The sequence below is a fragment of the Culex quinquefasciatus genome, chromosome 3 (assembly GCF_015732765.1).
Source record: "Culex quinquefasciatus strain JHB chromosome 3, VPISU_Cqui_1.0_pri_paternal, whole genome shotgun sequence".
In the NCBI taxonomy this organism is placed as follows: Eukaryota; Metazoa; Arthropoda; class Insecta; order Diptera; family Culicidae; genus Culex; species Culex quinquefasciatus.
In genome coordinates, this window is record NC_051863.1 from 130,464,634 (window position 1) to 130,476,752 (window position 12,119).

The 12,119-nt window shown below is 40.2% G+C and overlaps 1 protein-coding gene across 3 annotated transcripts in view; it reads right to left on the reverse strand.

The window, feature by feature from the left end:
• The window catches only part of LOC6045680 (LON peptidase N-terminal domain and RING finger protein 2), a 141,977-nt gene extending 139,346 nt beyond the window's left edge, over positions 1-2,631 (reverse strand). The window contains exons 1-2 of one of the 3 annotated variants that reach the window (XM_038258931.1): positions 1,312-1,616; positions 705-1,115 (exon numbers count right to left, since the gene is read on the reverse strand). The gene's annotated coding sequence lies outside the window, so the exon portion shown is untranslated. Of the gene's footprint in view, positions 1-704; positions 1,116-1,311; positions 1,617-2,161 lie in introns of those variants that run through there. The other 2 variants (XM_038258929.1, XM_038258933.1) reach the window with 2 other exon arrangements.
• Between the last annotated feature and the right edge of the window lie 9,488 nt (positions 2,632-12,119).

Sequence of the window (12,119 nt, forward strand, 5' to 3'; positions counted from 1 at the left end):
GTGAGTTCCTAAAATTTCACTATGACAACTTAAGTATAACAATATTTCCTTGCGTTCCAAACTAGATTCAAACACTTTTTTCAGCATCACTTTTTAGGTACAATAATCGACCTATTTTAATCACTTTTGTTGTGCTACCTCCCTTTTTTTTCATTTTTGAACATTTCCATCACTAACTTCACAACCTGTTTATTATTTTCTTTGTTCCTCATCACTCACCCCTGCAAAAAAGGGGGTTAACAAACTTGTTCTTCTTCCTCACGGCCTCAGCCCATCTTTCCACAGTCCGCCCATACAGTCCAGCGTCCTCCTCATTGATACCAATAGACTCACTCCCACAAACACACACAAACACAATCACTCCCAGCGCTCCCCCGGTTTTCCTTCCCTTCTCCCTCACATACTCACACCCTCAAGAATTCCCGTTCACACACGTCAACCCACACACACAGAATCAAACCAGCCGACGCGTGTGCAATTTTCTCCACCTTGGTGTGTCGTAGAGTAACGCGGTCGCCGGTTCAATCGCGTCGTAATCACACCGACCCTTTACACACACACCACCCTACCCTTCGCGAACCCCTGGAGAAACGCCGCTCACAGCCGAAACCAACAACAAAAACAACAACGGAAAAAAGAGATCTGTTGCATAACCTCCTCCATAACAATCCATATCGCGCGCGCACTGCTCCTTCAACACTCACACAGCATTTGCATAACACACCACTTGTCGACGACGACGACCTGGAGAGCTGGAGGAGTGCGGAAGAGGATTGTGTAACAGGCTGTTGTTCAGCCGGGAACGGGGCTCCCGATGCGGTTCCAGGAACCACCAATCACTGGAACTTGTTGATGCGAGGGACGTTTGGTTACCAGAACCACCCCCTCCGCTGATTTCCAGTTTCTTGGAAACGGTAGAACGGGAGGTTGTGTAACACGTTGCTGTTCGCTTCCGGAAGCGTTTCCGGAGCGATTCCACAAATTTCCGGTCACTAAAACTTGATTGCACTAGAAACGTTTGGTTACCAGAACCACCCTTGATTCAGCATCCCTTGCTGTTCACTGCGGAAGCGTTCACGTTGCACTTCCCGGAAGTTCCGATCACTAGAACTCGACTAGACGAAACACGTATGGTTAGCTAAACCCCAGCACTAGCGCTTATCTCGCAGGACTTCCCACGCCGTGATTCACCGTCTTCGACCACTTGTCAGCGCAGTGATAGAACGCCACGCAGACACTTGGCGCGCGGTTACGTGTTCTTCTCCGTCTCTTCCACCGACTGGGGGGATTGTTATGTAAACAGAAACTCACTTGAAGCGCAGATTCTCGACTGGGACACTTTGAACTCCCAGCTTGTGGGCGCGCACAAAAATAACACTTTGTTGCAAATTCTTCACGCTTCTTCGCACTTGCGAGGACCCGGGCGCGTTCTTCACGCCCCAATCCAATTAATTGCTGTCACTGTCTCGCGCGCGCGGCCGTTCACAAGGCTTCTTCAGGGTCCTGCTTGCCCCGTTGCGGCGCGCACCAATTACATAACAAGATTCTTCTTTTTTGTGAGTTGGATTATGTCACCAGAAGCCGAGAAGGCATCACCGAAATGCCATAAGCAGCATAAAAACAGCATGTAATTCTTGAACAAACACACCTCTACGAGCCCCAAATACAGACACACCCGGAGAACGGAGAGCGGTGCTGGCACATGTGTACGAGCGAGAGCTGGAGAACGGACTTGTCCAGAACTCGCAGCTGACGTAACGATTCTGGAGCCAAAACAGAGCGCACGACGTACGTGTTACGTGAACGCTCGCTCCCTGGAGCCACGTAACGCCACGAGCACGAAAGCCGAACGTGGAACGCTAGAACATCGGGGAGCGGATGAACACGCGTTCACGAGCGCGCTGGAGAACACCCAGCGTGAACGCTCACGGAACGCAGAACGCTGGCACGATGAGTGACTCCGGCTGGCACAACCGAGTACGTAATCCTTTTTCTACAGCGAAGACGTTTGTGTAATCCTAAATTGGTTAGGTAATCGGTGGGCTAAAACGATAAAATTGCGACGTTCCGTCGCAGTTGGACACTCGGACAAGGTGTCCAACGCTCGGGAACCTTCTTCCCGACCTTCCGCGCTGGACAGCGCCGTAGAACGAACCCTCACCTTCAACGTAATCACCAATCTTCCGCTGGTTATATCATCAGAGAAACTTCGTCTTCCCTTTTGCACAGAACAGACCGATACCGCACTATTAAAATTCACTTCTTCGCTTTCACCAACGTCGTGTGTCACGACCACCGTACAATCCGCCAATATCTCACCGTGTCACATTAAAATTTCCCAATTTTTCCTCACCAAAATGAAAAAAGACCCCGTCGAATCCTCGAAACCGTCGCCGAATCGCGCGCGCTCGTCTTGGACCACCTCGCGAATGCTCGCCGAACTTCTGTTGAATAACAATAACACACAGCAGGCCGCGACTTCTGCACGCGTTTCTACACTCTCTCACACTCTCACTTCGTTTCTCTCTCGCAAAGTTTTGGAGAGCCGGCGGCGTTACGCCAACACGTCGAAACACGTCGTAGCAAGCCGTGCGCGCGCGGAACACCGTACCGACGTGACCGTCCTGCTCGGAGTCTACGAAGCGAATGAACACGGGTCGTTGCCGGGACGGGCGAGAGAAACCCGCGTGGGTGTTACGACGGTCGTGACATAACTCTAACCGCACTCACGCACACGTAACGTACGCAGCCTGGAGTTGCGGCGAGTCTCGCTGTCACGTAAGTGCGAGTTCATCCGTCGCGCGTAACTCGCGTGAACTCGCTGCAACTCGGAAAAGTAGGTCACTGTTACAGCGAGACTGTATCGACTCTATCTCTTCGGTGGTTTTTGGGTGGGGGGAGCGGGCAACGGCTTGTATTTCAAGGTGCACCAGGTGCAGGGTTGGTTTGTTTTGGGCGGGTGGCGTTACCACAATGTTGAGACATAGCACAATACAACAGGTTATTCAATGGCAGCGACGCGCTAATTGGAACCATTTTGCGACAAATTTTGTGCGAAACGAGCGACCTTTCAATTAGTGAAGTGTCGCTTGCAGACACTGTCGGTGAACATGAAACGGCGGTGAATATTATTGGGGATAACATGAATATAATTTGCAGCCTGTAATGGTGTTGTGATAGAAATTTGGTGTCAAAAGGACTTTTTTGCAATTCCGTCGTGAAACTACTTACTTTTCCTGTCATTCTTGAACGACGAAAAAGACTACTTTTCTGTACCAAAAATAACAGAATCGAATAGCAACACTTTTCACAATAAATGCTGAAAAGTTTTACTTTTCAGCACTGAAATGGGTGCTGAAAAGTTGAACTTTTCAGCACTTGTTTCGAAAAGCAACACTTTTCAACATTTTTTAGATTTAAACGATTTATTGACAAAATATATGAAAATTTTACTTAAAATTTCTCTCAATGGGTGTTTTTCGGAATTGCAAAAAATGTTGTATGGAACTCGTTGCAAAACTTGATTTTTTCAGCACTCTTCTTATTTATCCAACTCGGTGAACCTCGTTGGATAAATTTACGACTCGTGCTGAAAAAATCCTATTTTTGCAACTTGTTGCATAAACTACTATTATGTAAATTTGTACGTCTGCTCTACAACTTTGTAGAACATTGTTACACTTTAAAAAATAACCAGCAAAAAAAAAAGAATTAAAAAAAAAATTTTTTTTCTAAATGAAAAAATGCCCTTCTGGGTCAATGTAGATTCGAATAGAACATTAAATTTCCCATAAAATTAAACGAAAAATGGCAGAGTTTTTGAATTTTTCTTTTGTTTTTTTTTTCAATGAATTAGGGGAAATCTACCCTTTCCAATCAAAAACCTATCTTCGTCATATGGAGAGTTTGATGCTCGATTAAAGCTCCAAAAATACTATTTGGGCTATAAACTTACCAGCAACAGCACCGCCTCGAGTAAGCACGCAAATGTATGCCACTTACTGGCCAAAAAGATCACATTTAATGCACTTTTGATCATAATTTGTATTTTGCGAGACCACTTCTCATCATTTTGTTGGCACACACAGTGACAGTGGTCCCAACGATGGCAAAGCGATAGCTATTTTTATAATCTGCGCTCTACAAATTTAGCCGAAAACATGTTTTATGTTTTTGAAGTACTCGGGTTTTGGGAACCTTTAAATGATAAGGCCAAATTATCGCACCAGTTTGAGCTTGAACCAACTCTTATCGAGTTCGTTGATTAAAAAATGATGTGGCTGTGTTTAAAACTGTAATTTAAATATAAACACGCGAAATCATAAGCACTGCGTGCTTAACATAAGCACGCGCACTGCTCAGCAATTTTTCATGTGCAGGTCCAAATCAAAGTACACTTAGAAAATTCATGTGTGTCTATTCATCAACCCTGAGTGACACACACGAGAATCCCTCAAACGCTTAATGAATATCGCCAAAATTAACTTTTCACTTTCGCTTACTTTTTCACGGCGCTTAAGATATGAAATTGCTTCCAACTACCGGCAACATGTTCTTTTGATCATTATTAAGGCACTCACTTGAAGAATAATCCCGGAAAATGTAATAAATTAGCAAGCGCCATCAAAAAAACAAACGCGCCAAGTCGTTTGACGTTTCAATTTTCACTTTGCATTCAAATCGAAGGCTGAAGAAAACCGAGCGAGAGACGAAGGCAAAAAAGAACAAAGGCTGGCCGTCAACACCACCAGCAGCACAGCCAGCGATGCCAGGAAACTTTCCTATAAATGCCACTTTTCGTGAGTGTTCGTTTGAACTGTCAGCGCAAATGGCAACACTCGACAGAGTGTTGGAAGAAAAAAGAACTAAGCCGATATTAGAAAAATGGGCGTGGCTCAATGCATTCGCCTCGATTAGAATACCCTTGGGAATTTTTTTTTTGTTAAATGCTTGGTAAAGAAATAGAATAACTTTTGGTGAAAGTGAAAATAAACAGAAATGTTCACAAAAACTTGCTCTGCTCGTTGGTGTACTTGGTTTTAGTAAAATTCAAAGGAGACTCTAGATTATCCAGCATCATATAAACACGACCGCTTATTAGGATTAAAATGGGTAGATTTCCCCTACGTTTTTTTTAATTCTGAGTACGCCATCAAATCGGGCGTACAAAACATGATTTGAAATCAAGTTATAATCATTTTTAGGTAAGTTTTTTGAAAATAGTCGCAGTTTTTAATTTTTTTTAAATTAGTGCGCATGTTTGCTCACTTTAAAAAAATATTTTTGAAGACCCGGGCAAACGGTAATAACAAAACTAATAATATTTCAATAACAAATCCTGTTAAATTAACAAAAAGGGTTATTATTTTATCCTGAAGTTCAACTTCAAGAAGAAAAAATAATAACAGTTTCTGATAAAATAACAAAATTTTGTATTGAAGTGATATTATATTGAAAATGTTTAATAACACGCTAATAAGAGGAAATGTTATACATTTCAAGAACTCTCCTAATAACAAAATTTGTTATTCGTTAGGTATACTGACTGAGAAATAAAATTACCAAAAATCGCACAAATGGAAAAGTTTCTAAGTGTCCATAACACAATCTGTTATTTTTTTTCTTTTGTTAAATATGTTTAGATTTTTGGGATAATTTTGTCTGATTTCGACGGGGTCATTATTTTGGCCATGAACTGGGATCCTTAAGCTAAAATTATTTGAAAAAGTTGAAATTTTGGAAGTTGATTTTTTTAATTATTTGATATACCCCCTAAAGGATTTTGTTTAAAATGGTTAGAACTATGGGATAATTTTGACCAATTTCGTCAGGGTCATTATTTTGGCTATGAAATGGGGTCCTTAAGCTAAAATTATTCTAAAAAGTTGAAATTTTGAAAGTTGATTTTTTTAATTATTTGATATACCCCCTAAGGGACTTTGCTAAAATTGGCTAGAACAATGAAATAATTTCGACCAATTTCATCGGGGTCATTTATTTCACCATGAAATGGGGTTTCAAGCTAAAATTTATCCGATAAAATTAACTTTTGAGAGTTATTTTTTTTTAATTTTGTTATATTCCCTAACGGAATTGTTTTATTTATTGAGAATTATTGAAGTGTGAATAACAAAACTGTTATTATTTTCACAGAGCCAGGAAGTCAGAGCTGACGTTGAAGTTCGAGCTGGAGTGAGACCTCGGAGACTGTATCAGATTCAGCAAATTTTCAGCACTTTTTACTTGGAGTCGGAATCTGTGAAGTCGGGTATTTTTGGAGAGCTGAAGTCGTCGTTGACGTCATATCCTGCATCCAGAGTCGGAGTTGTCTTCAAAGTATGAATTCAAAGTCGCTTGGAGGTACCCGACTCTGCAGCCCTGACTAGTACAGAGGAGTTATGGCAACTGCAGGTTTATTTGCAAATTACAAATAAACCAAAGCAATATTTTTTTTTGTTATGGAGACATACCAGTTCAATAACATTTTTTGTTATTATGCTGCTCCACCTCTCCGCACAAAATAACAAATCTTGTTAGTCCTTCATGATTCCTTCTGTGTTATTGGTTTGTTATTGCAATAACAACATAATAACAGTTTAAGTTATTCTTCGAACAAAACTTTGTTATTGATTTTTGGGGGAGCGGTCGTGGCTGACTGGTCACGGTATTCGCTTTGTAAGCGAATGGTTTTGGGTTCGATGCCCATCTGCTCCCAACGAGAAAGTTTAGAACACAGAAATGATGAATATGAACGAAAAATCAAGGTCGCTCGGGGCGGGGTTCAAACCCTCGTCCTTTGGTTTGGTAAGCAAAAATACTAACCACTAGGCCATGATGACTTGGTGAACGTGGACTGGAATCAGGAATACTGTTACAGAGAGCGAGTTGTGGCGCTATAACCATGGCAAATAGTGTCCAGTACATTTATGGAAATACAATGTCCCATCCCAGAGGGTCCCGGAGTACCAAACCTTCTTAGCATGGTGCTCCCAATGAATACAACCAAATCTCGGAGCGTACGGTTGTGTGTCCCCACGCTTCTTCCTCCCCTGTCGATTCAGAATTGTGTTGTTGTTCGAACACTCAGTGCTCAAACTCAACCAAATTACGAATCATCTCTGCGATACGGCTTTACGCAGTAGGCCTGGCCTCTTTAACGCTTGTGATGTTTCAATGCATTCCGATGCAATGGCGCACTACAAATGTTAATAAATGACAAGAAGAGTGCTAGACGTCATCTAACCTAAGGCACTCTCCAAGATCCCTTCGAAAGATTGGCTGCGCTAGGGTCTGATTAGATTAGATTAGATTAGATTTGGAGTACGCCATCAAATCGGGCGTCTAATTTTACAGTCTAAATTTTTCAGGTTTTCAAATGTTTTCATAGCACTACAGCCCCTAAACTTGTAAAGAACAGATGATGCAAAATTGCTTATTTAGCCATCAAAACTTGTTCGATCAAGTTTCAAACAAATTTGGGATATATTTTCTCGAAATTTTAGAGATTTTAATAGTTTTAGAGAAGAGGTTGAATTTTAGTATGAAATTTCAACTTTAATCAATATGTTGTTCATTTCCAGCAATACTTCCCGTTTAAATAAATGCCAACGACGGCGATGACACTGCGAAAAAAGGTCGTGCGAGGTTATGTTTAGAATTGAATGAAGTTGAACCGGCGGCGGCGTCTGTGCCCTTTTCCTAATAGAGCAACGATGCCTTTCATTATATGACGACGCCCTCTGATCATCATCGTACTGTCCTCAGCCGTCCTTGTAACCAACAGACGACGGCAACGACGCCGTCAACTCCGGGGGGAAAAAGGACACCCAAGGAGAAAACGCATCATTAGCGTTCATTAGAAGATACGGGCTCAACCCTACAAGACAGCATCATCACAGACCCATCTCCGGACCAACGGACCAGACTCAGAAGGTCTGTCCCCCCGTTGTGTGCAAGACGAGAAGACAGTTTCCACCCCCCCACCAAGACCACCCACTGTCGTTGCTGCTTGGAAAATGCCAAGGACGAATGACATCACGGCAATCGACGAAGATTTTTCCATAAAAATTTCCATCGTCTTCGTCGTCGTCGACGTCCTTTTTTTTTTGCTGTCTGTTATCGGAGCAGTCTTCAGCTTCACGAGTCTTGAACAGATCTTTGCTCAATCATTCGAGATTGAATTTCCCTTTTCGTTGGCTTGGCTTCATTGTTAAGGTCTGGGTGGGGGTGTTTGCCCATCAGCGTTTGATTTCATCATTTTATTGTCCACGTTTATTGAATTCATTTGAGAAAATCAGAAGGTCATGCTGCGAATTCAGGACTTTGGTGTGAGTGAAGTAGTGGAATCAGTCATATTTTATTGCTGGATTTACACGTGAAGCTCCCAAATCTGCCACTAATTGATTCTTACTCTTGAAAGCTTAGGAATAGCAAAATTATTAGATTATTTTATTCAATATTGTATACAAGGTCGTTCATGCATTTCGACGACCGATGCAAAATCAATCACCCACGTGCCGCATTGATGTCTCAATTCCAATCAGCAAGTTGTAAGGTCACGAAATCCTCCTAACGAGAAAAGCCGTTAAATTCAGCATCATCTGCCATAAAAATGGGCACTAAAACGTCGAGCTCCGTGCAACCAACATCCTCGCTCTAAGAAGACTGCTGACCGTGACCGGAAGCCGCCCGAAGAACCTTTCGGAAAAAGAAACCGGAAAATTCCGGCCCTCCATCGGAGGTTTGTGCTTCTTTTCTAATTCCAAGCACAAATCTTCCCAGCACGGATGTTTGGCTCTGTGTGTGTGTGTTGGTTTCGGCCAAGTAAATATGACAACCCATCGCCTTCCGGCCATCAATTCCAGAACTTTATGACCCACATTTTACGTGCTGTCGGTTTCCCCCAGGGGGGCGCTTTCCTTGACGCTGGGACAGAAACTCGTTCAGAAAACTGAGTTTCCAGAATGTTTTGACGCCCTAAAATGTTCTGTACTTTGTTTAATTTAACGAATTTCTGCACCAAAATTAATCAGTATGTGCCGGTTAAATGTGTCAAACTATCAAGTGCAAATCGTCATTCTTATGTAAAATTGTCTAATCTTTACGATAAAAATATTTTCAGATTTTTAAAATCTGACCTAACATTTGAAAACGGCCAAAAATGCTTTTATAGCGGAATTGGGGTTAAATGGACCCTAGATGATTTTTGCGGTGCAAGTGGTTATTTTTACTGGATTCCTGGGACATTTTCACATAAGTTAAGTGCATTTTGGAAGGCCGCATAAAGCCTCCACTTTAAATACAGACCGATTTTCAAGAAAAAATGTTAAAAAATGAGGAATTGGGGCAAAATGGACCCTTTGCCGTTTCGTGCGGTGGATGAAACCATCACCAATCGATTCCCCGGATTTTTTTTACAAAAGAAACACTATTATTTATACCAGGGAACCAGCCGCGTTCAATTAAGTCCCATTTTGGGTTCCATTTCGCCCACTGTGCCATGGCTTGTGATTTAAATTTTTATACATTTTTTTTAATTTTTTTATTTCAGCAACTTGCTTGCTCACTTCCTACTAAGCTGTTTGTTACTTGAAATCCGTTGGAAATGCGTTTGAATAGCTGTATTTTAGCGTCAAAACGTCAATATGCCAACATTAGGTGCTGTTTCACTTTTTTTTACACAAAATAATTTGAAAACGTTAAAACGTTAAAACGTTATCCTCAGCTTGATTTCAAAACAAAAGGTGATAGTTTTAAAAAGGTTGATCTTTTTTGGGATTGCGAACAAATCTATCACAAAAAGAAATTCTTAAAATCATTTAAAAATTTACTCTAGCCAAGTCATTAACTTACAAATGCTTTTATTTCATTTAGCAAATTTTTATCAGTTGGTGAAAATCTATACGTAGATTCGGTTTTATATGGAAAATTAAAATTAAGATTATTATTACTTAGAAATTGTTCAAAAACACAGAGCGGATAGTATTGAAAGCCTTAATTAAACTTGCATCATACTGCCCATGTTCGCATAAATGTCCCATATGCAAAAACAAAAAGCTGAGAAAAACGTTTTTGAAGTTTGTCTCACACATAAGGCTACGTGTTAGGTTTTCGCGAAAAAACTGGATTTCCTTCTGATTTCTTGAGCAAAGTATTAGATGTTGTAGGCTCTTTTGACACGATTTTGAACCAAACTGCATCAATAACTCAAAAAAGATGAAAATGCATATGGGACATTTATGCGATCAGGGGCAGCATATGTCTGTTAAAATTCATTGAAATCGAGGAGGGTCGAGTAAAAACAGTTACTGAAAATTTCTGTGTTGGGCTGGAACTGCTCTATAAGTTCATACATTTTACATTTCTTCATATATTTTGAAAAAAAAATACTGTTATATTTTATATGTTTTTTTCATTCGCACAGTAAACAAAAAACAATAAAAAATTCTGGGAAATCCTATTTGTATATCGCAGGTGTAATTATGATTGTAAAATTCAAAGCAATTTGTTGCAACTTATCTGGTAATATTCCTGCATCGAAAATTATTCAGAAATAACTAAAATTTATTGTATAACAAAAGCTGCCACAAAAAAAAATACAATAGAGAGCAAAATTTAAGTCAGATGCACAAAAAAGTTAATGAAATTCATTCTTTTTAAAAAGGTTAAGTGTTGAAAATAGTAAAAAACAACTTATTCTTGTTGAAATATACAGCAAAAACATCATTGTTAAAACAATCACTATAACAACAATTTTTTTTTACGAGACCTCAGAGACGAAAATATTATGTACAGTTAAACCTCGCATAGTGCGCAGGCGTTCACTTTGTACTTCTTCGTATACTCTAAAACGACATAATATTTTTTGCAATCTTTTTGAAGCAACTTGCTCATCTAATCTAAATAGCTTCAAAAAGATTGCAAAAATATTTTTCTGTTTAAGAGAAATCGAAGAAACACAAAGCGTAACGCCTGCGCACTATGCGAGGTTTAAGTGCATTTTTTATTTGAGGAATTTGACATTTTTATGACCATAGAAAACATTCATCATCATTTTATCCATACAAGTTTCCATACATTTTTTGCAACTGTCCATACAAAAAGGCTATTAAAATATATAAAAATCTGAGAACAGAATTTCTGATGGTGTCTTAACAAATTCATAGATATTGCCTAGGAATTCTCAGAAAAATCAATTTACATTTCATAAGGGCCAAACGTTCAATTTTACGTGCTTTTGAAATGTTAGTCTTGATTTAAAAAAATGATTATATTGTTTTCGTAAAGATAGGAAAATTTCACGAATGTAAAGGTAATCTAAAAAAACTAACTTAATCCACCTATGTGGTTAATGCCTTCCTCACTTTTTACCAACAATGGGCAATATGCGTGGTTTGGACACATATTTCAGCTATTTTTTTAGATCTAGAAAAATACTGGACTCGTTGGAAATGTCTTTCAATTACCTAACCAACTATGGGTTGGATGTTGGATCCGGGCATCGTTTACATACATTTAAGTGAGATCCGGCTTCAACAAAGTACATAAATATCACTTAAGTGGTCATAACACGAGACAGGGTTGCCTGATCTTCAATGTTGTGGACTCGTTGGAAAGGTCTTTCAATTACCTGACCAACGATGGGTCGGATGATGGATCCGGACATCGTTTACATACATTTAAGTGAGATCCGGCCTCAAAAAAGTACATAAATATCACTTAAGTGGTTATAACTCGAGACAGGGTTGCCAGATCTTCAATGTTGTGGACTCGTTGGAAAGGTCTTTCAATTACCTAACCAACGATGGGTTGGATGATGGATCCGGACATCGTTTACATACATTTAAGTGAAATCCAGCTTCAAAAAAGTTCACAAATATCACTTAAGTGGTCATAACTCGAGACAGGGTTGCCAGATCTTCAATGTTGTGGACTCGTTGGAAAGGTCTTTCAATTACCTAACCAACGATGGGTCGGATGATGGATCCGGACATCGTTTACATACATTTAAGTGAGATCCGGCTTCAAAAAAGTTCATAAATATCACTTAAGTGGTCATAACTCGAGACAGGGTTACCAGATCTTCAATATTGTGGACTTGTTGGAAAGGCCTTTCAATT